The following is a 12,767-nucleotide window of genomic DNA, read 5'->3' on the forward strand; positions in this document are numbered from 1 at the left end:
CTGGCGAGGAGGTAGCGAGGAGGCGGCGGCCGGGCCCGGGAGGGCCTCCCGCGGGCCGGGCGGGCCGCGGTGGTGGAGGCGGCGGCGAGGACACGTGGCGTGCGCCTATTGGCTGGGGCGCGGCGGCGGGATTCGTCCGGCGGCGGACATGTCCGGTGCGTGCGAGGTGGATTTTAGGGTTTCGGGGGAGAAGGAGATCCGAAACTTGACAGGCGGTCTACCGGTAGTAAACCAAGGCCGCTTGGCAAGTCTCGGTCCAATCCGGAAATGTTTAATCCCCACAGACGAAAGAAAGCTAGAAATGACCATCGGAGGAGAACGAAGCGCCGGAATGCAAAACAGACAACGGGGAAAATGCTCGAATGCATGAGACGAACACGTATGCAAATGCAATGCACATGATGACATGATATGAGATGCATGACAACGATAACAACACACGGAGACAAAAACCCAAACCCAAGGAAATCAATATAACTTAACGCCGGAAACGGCAAGAGTTGGAGTACAAATTGGAAAGTTACATCCGGGGTGTTACAGTATGCTTGAAGTATTATTATTTTTATGTGAATATGAACTTTTGCCTTGAATCTTTTGGATCTAAATATTCATACCAAAATTAAGAAGAATTACATTAAAATTATGCCAAGTAGCACTCCGCATCAAAAATTCTGTTTTTATCATTTACCTACTCGAGGACGAGTAGGAATTAAGCTTGGCGATGCTTGATATGTCTCCAACGTATCTATAATTTTTGATTGCTCCATACTATATTATCTACTGTTTTCGACATTATTGGGCTTTATTATCCACTAATATATATTATTTTTGGGACTAACCAATTAACCGGAGGCCCAGCCCAGAATTGCTGTTTTTTACCTGTTTTAGGGTTTCGAAGAAAAGGAATATCAAATGGAGTCCAAACGGAATGAAACCTTCGGGAACGTGATTTTCTCAACGAACAAGACCCAGGAGACTTGGACCCTATGCCAAGAAAGAAAAGAGGAGGCGACGAGGTAGGGGGGGCGCTTGCCTACCCCAGGTGCGCCCTCCACCCTCGTGGGCCCCCTATTGCTCCACCGACGTACTCCTTCCTCCTATATATATCCACGTACCCCCAAACGATCAGATACGGAGCCAAAACCCTAATTCCATCGCCATAACTTTCTGTATCCATGAGATCCCATCTTGGGGCCTGTTCCGAAGCTCCACCGGAGGGGGCATCGACCATGGAGGGCTTCTACATCAACACCATAGCCCCTCCGACGAAGTGTGAGTAGTTTACCTCAGACCTACGGGTCCATAGTTAGTAGTTAGGTGGCTTCTTCTCTCTTTTTGGATCTCAATACAATGTTCTCCCCCTCTCTTGTGGAGATCTATTCTATGTAATCTGCTTTTTGCGGTGTGTTTGTTGAGACCGATGAATTGTGGGTTTATGATCAAGTCTATCTATGAACACTATTTGAATCTTCTCTGAATTCTTTTATGTATGATTGGTTATCTTTGCAAGTCTCTTCGAATTATCAGTTTGGTTTGGCCTACTAGATTGATCTTTCTTGCAATGGGAGAAGTGCTTAGCTTTGGGTTCAATCTTGCGTTGTCCTTTCCTAGTGACAGTAGGGGCAGCAAGGCACATATTGTATTGTTGCCATCGAGGATAACAAGATGGGGTTTTCTTCATATTGCATGAGTCTATCCCTCTACATCATGTCATCTTGCTTAAGGTGTTACTCTGTCTTTAACTTAATACTCTAGATGCATGCCGGATAGCGGTCGATGAGTGGAGTAATAGTAGTAGATGCAGGCAGGAGTCGGTCTACTTGTCTCGAATGTGATGCCTATATACATGATCATACCTAGATATTCTCGTAACTATGCTCAGTTCTGTCAATTGCTCAACAGTAATTTGTTCACCCAGCGTAGAATACTTATGGTCTTGAGAGAAGCCACTAGTGAAACCTATGGCCCCCGGGTCTATCTTTATCATATTGATCTCCTACTACTTAGTTATTTCCTTTGTTATTTACTTTGCCTTTATTTTAGTTCACATCTTTATCATAGAAACACCAAAAATATTATCTTATCATATCTATCAGATCTCACTCTCGTAAGTGGCCTTATAGGGATTGACAACCCCTATTCGCGTTGGTTGCGAGGATTTATTTGTTTTGTGCAGGTGCGAGGGACTCGCGCGTAGCCTCCTACTAGATTTATACCTTGGTTCTCAAAAACTGTGGGAAATACTTATGCTACTTTGCAGCAGCATCCCTTCCTCTTCGGGGAAAACCAACATAGTGCTCAAGAGGTAGCAGTCTATTGTTGTGCCTCTCGACGGTGGCTCCAACTAGGAAAGGTTATGGGTGCGCGCTACCCTGATCTGGTAGGCGGACATAACCTTGTGTGCCCGTTGTTGTTATTATGGATCCGGTCCCGTTGAGGGACGGGCCATGACGGTGGTCGTTGTGTCTTTGGTAGACACGGGGCCACCCAGGACTAGCCCAGTTGGGAGTGGGTCGGAGTGGCCGGGAGAGTGTCATGGCAGTAGATCGGTTTTGTCGGAACGCCATTGGTCCACCCGAATGGGAGTGCAAGGCCATGGGTTCTGTAGTGTGGGTACAGTGTGCTAACCTCTGCAGAGTGTATATTAAATCTATCGATAGCCGCGCCCGTGAATAAGGGCCCAGTTCGTAGTTGGTCACACCGTGAGTCAACAGTATTAATAACAACTTGATTAATAACAACCCCGGTTTGATGAGGAGATAAGTTGGTTGTGATCGCCGGAATATCACCGTTTGAGACCAAGTGTTGGTCATGGTTGTGATCGCCGGAATGATCACCGTGGTATCGAGGATACCGAGTTGTTGGATATTCGTGATATTGTGCAAGAATCGTGGGTAAAGATCAAGCTCCTTGTGGTCATTTAATGATCACTACAGTATTGTTTATACCAAGCTTGATTTGATCCTGAGATAATCGTGTGATGTCCGAGGTTGTTAAGTGATGCATGTGATGGTTACGAGGTAACCCGAGCAGAATAAATGGTGCATGTAGTGTCATCATGTTGCATGCCAGTATCGTCAGATTTATATGTTCTTGCCATGATCATATTGTTCTAGTAGTATTATGTTCATGTGGTTCATGTTATGTTATCCTGATGATTTCATGTTAATTCCTGCTTAACCTGTAATTGCCATGTTGTTGTTTGTCTTGAATGCTTCTGGTTATTGTGAGCTTGCAAGTACATTCAATGTACTGACCTGGCGTGTCATGCTAGTTTGCAGGTCGTGCCTGGATTGCTTGCTTGTTTGGTGTTGTTCCTGTGTTCGCGAGCTAGGATAAGCATTCTAGCCAGAGTCCCTATGAATTGGAGTCCATCATCGCCGTTCGTTGTTCCGCTGCCAGTAGTTGTTCCGTTGATTCAAGTTGTTATGCTGCCTGTATAGAGCAATCGTGGTTGGCGTAGTGTCGCCATGCCGATGTTATTCATTGTAATATCGGAACCCGTGTATTCATATCCGTGTTGTAATAGAGAGCTGGTTTGTTATATACTAAGCAGTGCCGTATTCCAGAAGACTTCACCTCGATCTCTGGGCTAGAATACGGGGCGTTCCGGTTTTCTCTGAGCCGGGGTGCCACAGGCTTGCTATCAGAGCAGGTCTGGCTGTAGGATGCCCCAGCCCGCGCGAACGTTAGAAAGCGGTAGTATAGACCCCAATTGATTTGTTGCACTTGATTGTTGCATTTGGTTGTCGCATAGCATGCATATAGATTGCAGTTTTGTCACTAACGGTTAATCTTGTAGGTGGCATCGTTTTCGGTCCACCGCCTGCACCATCTTCCTTAGCATGCCTGCTCCTCGGTGTGATGCGACCATATCATCATCCATGCCGTCCATCTCGTCCCCTTGGCAACCCTTGCTGATCTTTGTTATCAGAAAAGGGCAATGCCAATAAACCCAGTCTTCACTGTTATCTTGCCATGTCATTTCATTCTTTGGACGGGTACGATACCTTCGTACACTTGATGATGAGGTGGTCGTGACTTTTGTGTCTCGATACTTGATCGTCAAGTCCGTTCTCACCTGTGTATCCATCCAGATCCAACCACTGTTCACCTAGTGCTTGGTGTAGTTTCGGTTACGCCAACTCCTTCCACACATGGATGTAATTTTCGTGCACACCGCCACAACATATTAGACCGTAATACCGGAGTTTCCGCGTGATTTGTGTGCTTAGGTGTGCATGCATATTATGGTGTGAGTAGTAGTAATTATATTAGTAGTATGTTGTGTGCTTTTGTTTTAGTCGTTTCTTTTGTTTCTTTCTTTGGGCCTTCGCTGTTACAAATTTCCCCCCTATTAAAGTTTCTCGTCAGCCGACACCGGACCCGAAGAGTCAACACGAAATGCATATATTTGGAAACTCAGCTAAGCAGAATGGAGTTGTCAGCAGACTGTAGTGAAATTGGAAATAGCTTGTCTGAATACAAAAGAAATCCTGGATGGAATGCCAGTATAAAGTTTGCAATAACGTGCACTCCTCACAACAGTATGGAGTTCTCAGCCGACTGCATTCAGATTGGGGGATATCTGATTATGTTACTGAGTGTCAAGTCTCCCTCAGCGTGCACTGCTCATAGCAGAAATGATCAAATCAACAAGAAGATAAATTGTGTGCAAGGTTGACAGAATATTATCAAAGGTATGGCTCAGATACAAGTTTAATTTTTCGTTGAGGATGATTTTGGAACCCGATGTACCTGGAAGCAAGCAAAAATATGGCATGTACTCAGAAAGGAGGATAGTCCTGCAAAACCCCATTTCATACAAGAAATCAATAACAAAACTATTAAGATGGTCATGTATGTGGAAATCGGTCCGCATATCACAGTAAGAAGCTTCTGATGTAAGCAACCCAGTCTTCCCTCGCAAGATACCTGATGTCTACTACACAACCTTCTTTTTGTAGACGTTGTTGGGCCTCCAAGTGCAGAGGTTTGTAGGACAGTAGAAAATTTCCCTCAAGTGGATGACCTAAGGTTTATCAATCCGTAGGAGGCGTAGGATGAAGATGGTCTCTCTCAAGCAACCTTGCAACCAAATAACATAGAGTCTCTTGTGTCCCCAACACACCCAATACAATGGTAAATTGCATAGGTGCACTAGTTCGGCGAAGAGATGGTGAAATAAGTGGTATATGGATAGTAGATAAAGTTATTTGTAATCTGAAATAATAAAAACAGCAAGGTAACTAATGATAAAAGTGAGTGTAAATGGTATTGCAATGCGTTGAAACAAGGCCTAGGGTTCATACTTTGACAAGCGCAAGTTCCCTCAGAAATACTAACATAATTGGATCACATAACTATCCCTCAACATGCAACAAAGAGTCAATCCAAAGTCACTAATAGCGGAGAACAAACAAAGAGATTATGGTAGGGTACGAAACCACCTCAAAGTTATTCTTTCCAATCAATCCATTGGGCTATTCCTATAAGTGTCACAAACAGCCCTAGAGTTCGTACTAGAGTAACACCTTAAGACACAAATCAACCAAAACCCTAATGTCACCTCAAGTATCCGTGGGTATGATTATACGATATGCATCACACAATCTCAGATTCATCTATCCAACCAACACAAAGGACCCCAAAGAGTGCCCCAAAGTTCTATAGGAGAATCACGACGAAAACGTGTGCCAACCCCTATGCATAGGTTCCCAAGGTCACGGAACCCGCAAGTTGATCACCAAAACATACATCAAGTGGATCATTGAATACCCCATTGTCACCACAGGTATCCCACACAAGACATACATCAAGTGTTCTCAAATCTTTAAAGACTCAATCCGATAAGATAACTCCAAAGGGGAAACTCAATTCATTACAAGAGAGTAGAGGGGGGAAGAAACATCATAGGATCCAAATATAATAGAAAGCTCGCGATACATCAAGATCGTACCATCAAGAACACGAGAGAGAGAGATCAAACACATAGCTACTGGTACATACCCTCAGCCCCGAGGGAGAACTGCTCCCTCCTCGTCATGGAGAGCACCGGGATGATGAAGATGGCCACCGGAGAAGGATTCCCCCTCCGGCAGGGTGCCTGAACGGGTCTAGATTGGTTTTCGGTGGCTACAGAGGCTACTGGCAGCGGAACTCCTGATATATTGTGCTCTCTGATGTTTTTAGGGTATATGGAGATATATAGGCGGAAGAAATACGTCAGGGGGCCACGAGGGGCCCACGAGGGTGGATGGAGCACCCCCTGCCTCGTGACCTCCTCGCAGATCCCCTGACATGCACTCCAAGTCTTCTGGGCTTCTTTCCTTCCAAAAATGAGTTCCGTGAAGTTTTAGGTCAATTGGACTCCGTTTGATTTTCCTTTTCTTCGAAACCCTAAAACAGGGTAAAAACAGAAACTGGCACTGGGCTCTGGGTTAAAAGGTTAGTCCCAAAAATGATATAAAAGTGTTTAATAAAGCCCATAAACATTCAAAACAGTAGATAATATAGCATGGAGCAATCAAAAATTATAGATACTCTGGAGACGTATCAGCATCCCCAAGCTTAATTCCTGCTCGTCCTCAAGTAGGTAAATGATAAAAACAGAATTTTTGATGCGGAGTGCTATTTGGCATAATTTCAATGTAATTCTTCTTAATTGTGGTATGAATATTCAGATCCATAAGATTCAAGACAAAAGTTCATATTGACATAAAAATAATAATACTTCAAGCATACTAACTAAGCAATTATGTCTTCTCAAAATAACATGGCCAAAGAAAGTTATCCCTACAAAATCATATAGTCTGGCTATGCTCCATCTTCACCACACAAAATATTTAAATCGTGCACAACCCCGATGACAAGCCAAGCAATTGTTTCATACTTTTGATGTTCTCAAACTTTTTGAATCTTCACGCAATATATGAGCGTGAGCCATGTATATAGCACTATAGGTAGAATAGAATGGTGGTTGTGGAGAAGACAAAAAGGAGAAGATAGTCTCACATCAACTAGGCGTATCAACGGGCTATGGAGATGCCCATTAATAGATATCAAGGTGAGTGAGTAGGGATTGCCGTGCAATGGATGCACTAGAGCTATAAATGTATGAAAGCTAAACAAAAGAAACTATGTGGGTGTGCATCCAACTTGCTTGCTCACGAAGACCTAGGGCATTTTGAGGAAGCCCATCATTGGAATATACAAGCCAAGTTCTATAATGAAAGATTCCCACTAGTATATGAAAGTGACAACATAGGAGACTCTATATCATGAAGATCATGGTGCTACTTTGAAGCACAAGTGTGGTAAAAGGATAGTAGCATTGCCCCTTCTCTCTTTTTCTCTCATTTAATTAATTTCTTTCATTTGGGCCTTTCTCTTTTTTATGGCCTCTTTTTTTTCTCTTTTTTTATTTGGGCTTCTTTGGCCTTTTTATTTATTTTTCGTCCGGAGTCTCATCCCGACTTGTGGGGGAATCATAGTCTCCATCATCCTTTCCTGACTGGGACAATGCTCTAATAATGATGATCATCACACTTCTTTTTACTTACAACTCAAGAATTACAACTCAATACTTAGAATAAGATATGACTCTATATGAATGCCTCCGGCGGTGTACCGAGATGTGCAATGATGCATGAGTGACATGTATGAAAGAATTATGAATGGTGGCTTTGCGACAAATACAATGTTAACTACATGATCATGCAAAGCAATATGACAATGATGAAGCATGTCATAATAAACAGAACGGTGGAAAGTTGCATGGCAATATATCTCGGAATGGCTATGGAAATGCCATGATAGGTAGGTATGGTGGCTGTTTTGAGGAAGGTATATGGTGGGCTTAAGGTACCGGCGAAAGTTGCGCGGTATTAGAGAGGCTAGCAATGGTGGAAGGGTGAGAGTGCGTATAATCCATGGACTCAACATTAGTCATAAAGAACTCACATACTTATTGCAAAAATCTATTAGTTATCGAAACAAAGTATTACGCGCATGCTCCTAGGGGGATAGATTGGTAGGAAAAGACCATCACTCGTCCCCTACCGCCACTCATAAGGAAGACAATTAATAAATAAATCATGCTCCGACTTCATCACATAACGGTTCACCATACGTGCATGCTACGGGAATCACAAACTTCAACACAAGTATTTCTCAAATTCACAACTACTCAACTATCATGACTCTAATATCACCATCTCCATATCTCAAAACAATTATCAAGTATCAAACTTCTCATAGTATTCAACACACTCATAAGAGAATTTTATTGTTCTTGAATACCTAGCATATTAGGATTTTAAGCAAATTACCATGCTATTTAAGACTCTCAAAATAATCTAAGTGAAGCATGAGAGTTCATCTATTTCTTCAAAATAAAACTACCACCATGCTCTAAAAGATATAAGTGAAGCACTAGAGCAACAACAAACTACTCCGAAAGATATAAGTGAAGATCAATGAGTAGTTGAATAATTATGCAACTATGTGAAGACTCTCTAACATTTAATAATTTCAGATCTTGGTATTTTATTCAAACATCAAGCAAAGAAAAATAAAATTACATCTAAGAATAGCAAACATCATGTGAAGAAGCAAAAACTTAGGATCAACCGATACTAACCGATAATTGTTGAAGAAGAAAGGTGGGATGCCAACTGGGGCATCCCCAAGCTTAGACGCTTGAGACTTCTTGAGATATTATCTTGGGGTGCCTTGGGCATCCCCAAGCTTGAGCTTTTGTGTCTCCTTAATTCCTCTCATATCACGGTCTCCCTAAATCTCAAAAGCTTCATCCACACAAAACTCAACAAGGACTCGTGAGATAAGTTAGTATAAACCATTGCCAAAACCTTATCATACTCTGCTGTAGCAAATCACTAAAATTATTATTAAACATTGCATACTAAATGCCTCTGCATATTTAATAGTCCTATCCTCAAATAGAATCATTAAAGAAGCAAACATATGCAAACAATGCAAACATAACAGCAATCTGCCTAAACAGGACAGTCTGTAAAGAATGCAGCAACATCCATACTTCTCTAGCTCCAAAAATTATGAAAGAAAATTCAAACTGTAGTAAATTTATCAGATCTTAATATTCAAAAGGTTTCAACATTTTATCACATTCTGACTTTTCTAGGAAATTATTGCAACAGCGGTAAACTTTCTGTTTTCAAACAGCAACATGTGGACTTCTAAAATAGGCATAGTAAAGACTATCAATGTCACTTTTATTGAAATAAAAGATGCAAAACATTGTTCTAAATAACAGAAAGAAAATCCTAACAAAATAAGTTGACACTCCAAGCAAAACACATATCATGTGGTAAATAAAAATATAGCTCCAAGTAAAGTTACCGATGAACGAAGACGAAAGAGGGGATGCCTTCCGGGGCATCCCTAAGCTTAGGCTCTTGGTTGTCCTTGAATATTACCTTGGGTTTCCTTGAGAATCCCCAAGCTTAGGCTCTTTCCACTCCTTATTCCATAATCCATCGAATCTTTACCCAAAACTTGAAAACTTCACAATACAAAACTTAAAGTAGAAAACTCATGAGCTCCGTTAGTATAAGAAAATAAATCACCACCTCAAGGTACTGTAATGAACTCATTCTTTATTTATATTGGTGTTAAACCTACTGTATTCCAACTTCTCTATGGTTTATAAACTATTTTACTAGCCACAGATTCATCGAAATAAGCAAACAACACACGAAAAACGGAATCTGTCAAAAACAGAATAGTCTGTAGTAATCTGGATCAAACGTATACTTCTGGAACTCATAAAATTCTCAAATAAATTGCTGGACCTGAGTAATTTATCTATTAATCATCTGAAAAAATAATTAACTAAATAGCACTCTCCAAATAAAAGTGGCAGCAATTCTCGTAAGCGCTAAAGTTTCTGTTTTTTACAGCATGATCAACAAGACTTTCCCCCAGTCTTCCCAAAGGTTCTACTTGGCACAAACTCTAATTAAAAGCATAAAACCACATATAAAAATAGGCTAGATGAATTATTTATTACTAAACAGGAACAAAAATCAAGGAACAAGAATAAAATCGGGTTGCCTCCCAACAAGCGCTATCGTTTAACGCCCCTAGCTAGGCATGATGATTTCAATGATGCTCACATAAAAGATAAGAATTGTAACATAAAGAGAGCATCATGAAGAATATGACTAGCACATTTATGTCTAACCCACTTCCTATGCATAGGGATTTTGTGAGAAAACAACTTATGGGAACAAGAATCAACTTGCATAGGAAGGTAAAACAAGCATAACTTCAAAACTTTAAGCACATAGAGAGGAAACTTGATATTATTGCAATTCCTACAAGCATATGTTCCTCCCTCATAATAATTTTCAGTAGCATCATGAATGAATTCAACAATATAACCAGCACCTAAAGCATTATTTTCATGATCTACAAGCATAGAAAATTTACTACTCTCCACATAAGCAAAATTCTTCTTATGAATAATGGTGGGAGCAAACTCAACAAAATAACTATCATGTGATTGAAAATTAAGATCAAGATGAAAAGTTTCATGGTTATCATTATTATTTAAAGCATATGTGTCATCACAATAATCATCATAGATAGGAGGCATGCTTTCATCATAATAAATTTGCTCATCAAAGCTTGGGGGACAAAAATATCATCTTCATCAAACATAGCTTCCCCAAGCTTGTGGCTTTGCATATCATTAGCATAATGGATATTCAAGGAATTCATACTAACAACATTGCAATCATGCTCATCATTCAAATATTTAGTGCCAAACATTTTGTAGATTTCTTCTTCTAGCACTTGAGCACAATTATCCTTTCCATCATACTCATGAAAGATATTAAAAAGGTGAAGCGTATGTGACAAACTCAATTCCATTTTTATAGTTTTCTTTTATAAACTAAACTAGTGATAAAACAAGAAACTAAAAGACTCGATTGCAATATCTAAAGATATACCTTGAAGCGCTAACCTCCCCGGCAACGGCGCCAGAAAAGAGCTTGATGTCTACTACACAACCTTCTTCATGTAGACGTTGTTGGGCCTCCAAGTGCAGAGGTTTGTAGGACAGTAGCAAATTTCCCTCAAGTGGATGACCTAAGGTTTATCAATCCGTAGGAGGCGTAGGATGAAGATGGTCTCTCTCAAGCAAACCTACAACCAAATAACATAGAGTCTCTTGTGTCCCCAACACACCCAATACAATGGTAAATTGTATAGGTGCACTAGTTCGGCAAAGAGATGGTGAAACAAGTGGTATATGGATAGTAGATAAAGTTATTTGTAATCTAAAATAATAAAAACAGCAAGGTAAGTAATGATAAAAGTGAGTGTAAATGGTATTGCAATGCGTTGAAACAAGGCCTAGGGTTCATACTTTCGCTAGCGCAAGTTCCCTCAACAATACTAACATAATTGGATCACATAACTATCCCTCAACATGCAACAAAGAGTCACTCCAAAGTCACTAATAGCGGAGAACAAATGAAGAGATTATGGTAGGGTACGAAACCACCTCAAAGTTATACTTTCCAATTAATCCGTTGGGCTATTCCTATAAGTGTCACAAACAGCCGTACTAGAATAACACCTTAAGACACAAATCAACCAAAACCCTAATGTCACCTAGATACTCCAATGTCACTTCAAGTATCCGTGTGTATGATTATACGATATGCATCACATAATCTCAGATTCATCTATTCAACCAACACAAAGGACCTCAAAGAGTGCCCCAAAGTTCTACCGGAGAATCACGACGAAAACGTGTGCCAACCCCTATGCATAGGTTCCCAAGGTCACGGAACCCGCAAGTTGATCACCAAAACATACATCAAGTGGATCATAGAATACCCCATTGTCACCACACGTATCCCACGCAAGACATACATCAAGTGTTCTCAAATCTTTAAAGACTCAATCCGATAAGATAACTCCAAAGGGGAAACTCAATTCATTACAAGAGAGTAGAGGGGGGAAGAAACATCATAGGATCCAAATATAATAGCAAAGCTCGCGATACATCAAGATCGTACCATCAAGAACACGAGAGAGAGAGAGATCAAACACATAGCTACTGGTACATACCCTCAGCCCTGAGGGAGAACTACTCCGTCCTCGTCGTGGAGAGCACCGGGATGATGAAGATGGCTACCGGAGAAGGTTCCCCCTCTGGCAGGGTGCCGGAACGGGTCTAGATTGGTTTTCGGTGGCTACGGAGGCTTCTGGCAGCGAAACTCCCGATCTATTGTGCTCTCTGATGTTTTTAGGGTATATGGAGATATATAGGCGGAATAAATACGTCAGGGGGCCACGAGGGGCCCACGAGGGTGGAGGGCACGCCCAGGGGGGGTGGGCGCGCCCCCTGCCTCGTGACCTCCTCGTAGATCCCTCGACGTGCACTCCAAGTCTTCTGGGCTTCTTTCCTTCCAAAAATGAGTTCCGTGGAGTTTCAGGTCAATTGAACTCCGTTTGATTTTCCTTTTCTTCGAAACCCTAAAACAGGGTAAAAACAGAAGCTGGCATTGGGCTCTGGGTTAATAGGTTAGTCCCAAAAATGATATAAAAGTGTATAATAAAGCCCATAAACATTCAAAATAGTAGATAATATAGCATGGAGCAATCAAAAATTATAGATACTTTGGAGATGTATCAATACCCAAGAAGCTTCCAAGGCAAGATTCATCTATCTTCCTCAGTATGATACATGGATGATTTCCCGTACTCTG

Source organism: Triticum dicoccoides, chromosome 5A (assembly GCF_002162155.2).
Source record: "Triticum dicoccoides isolate Atlit2015 ecotype Zavitan chromosome 5A, WEW_v2.0, whole genome shotgun sequence".
NCBI lineage: Eukaryota > Viridiplantae > Streptophyta > Magnoliopsida > Poales > Poaceae > Triticum > Triticum dicoccoides.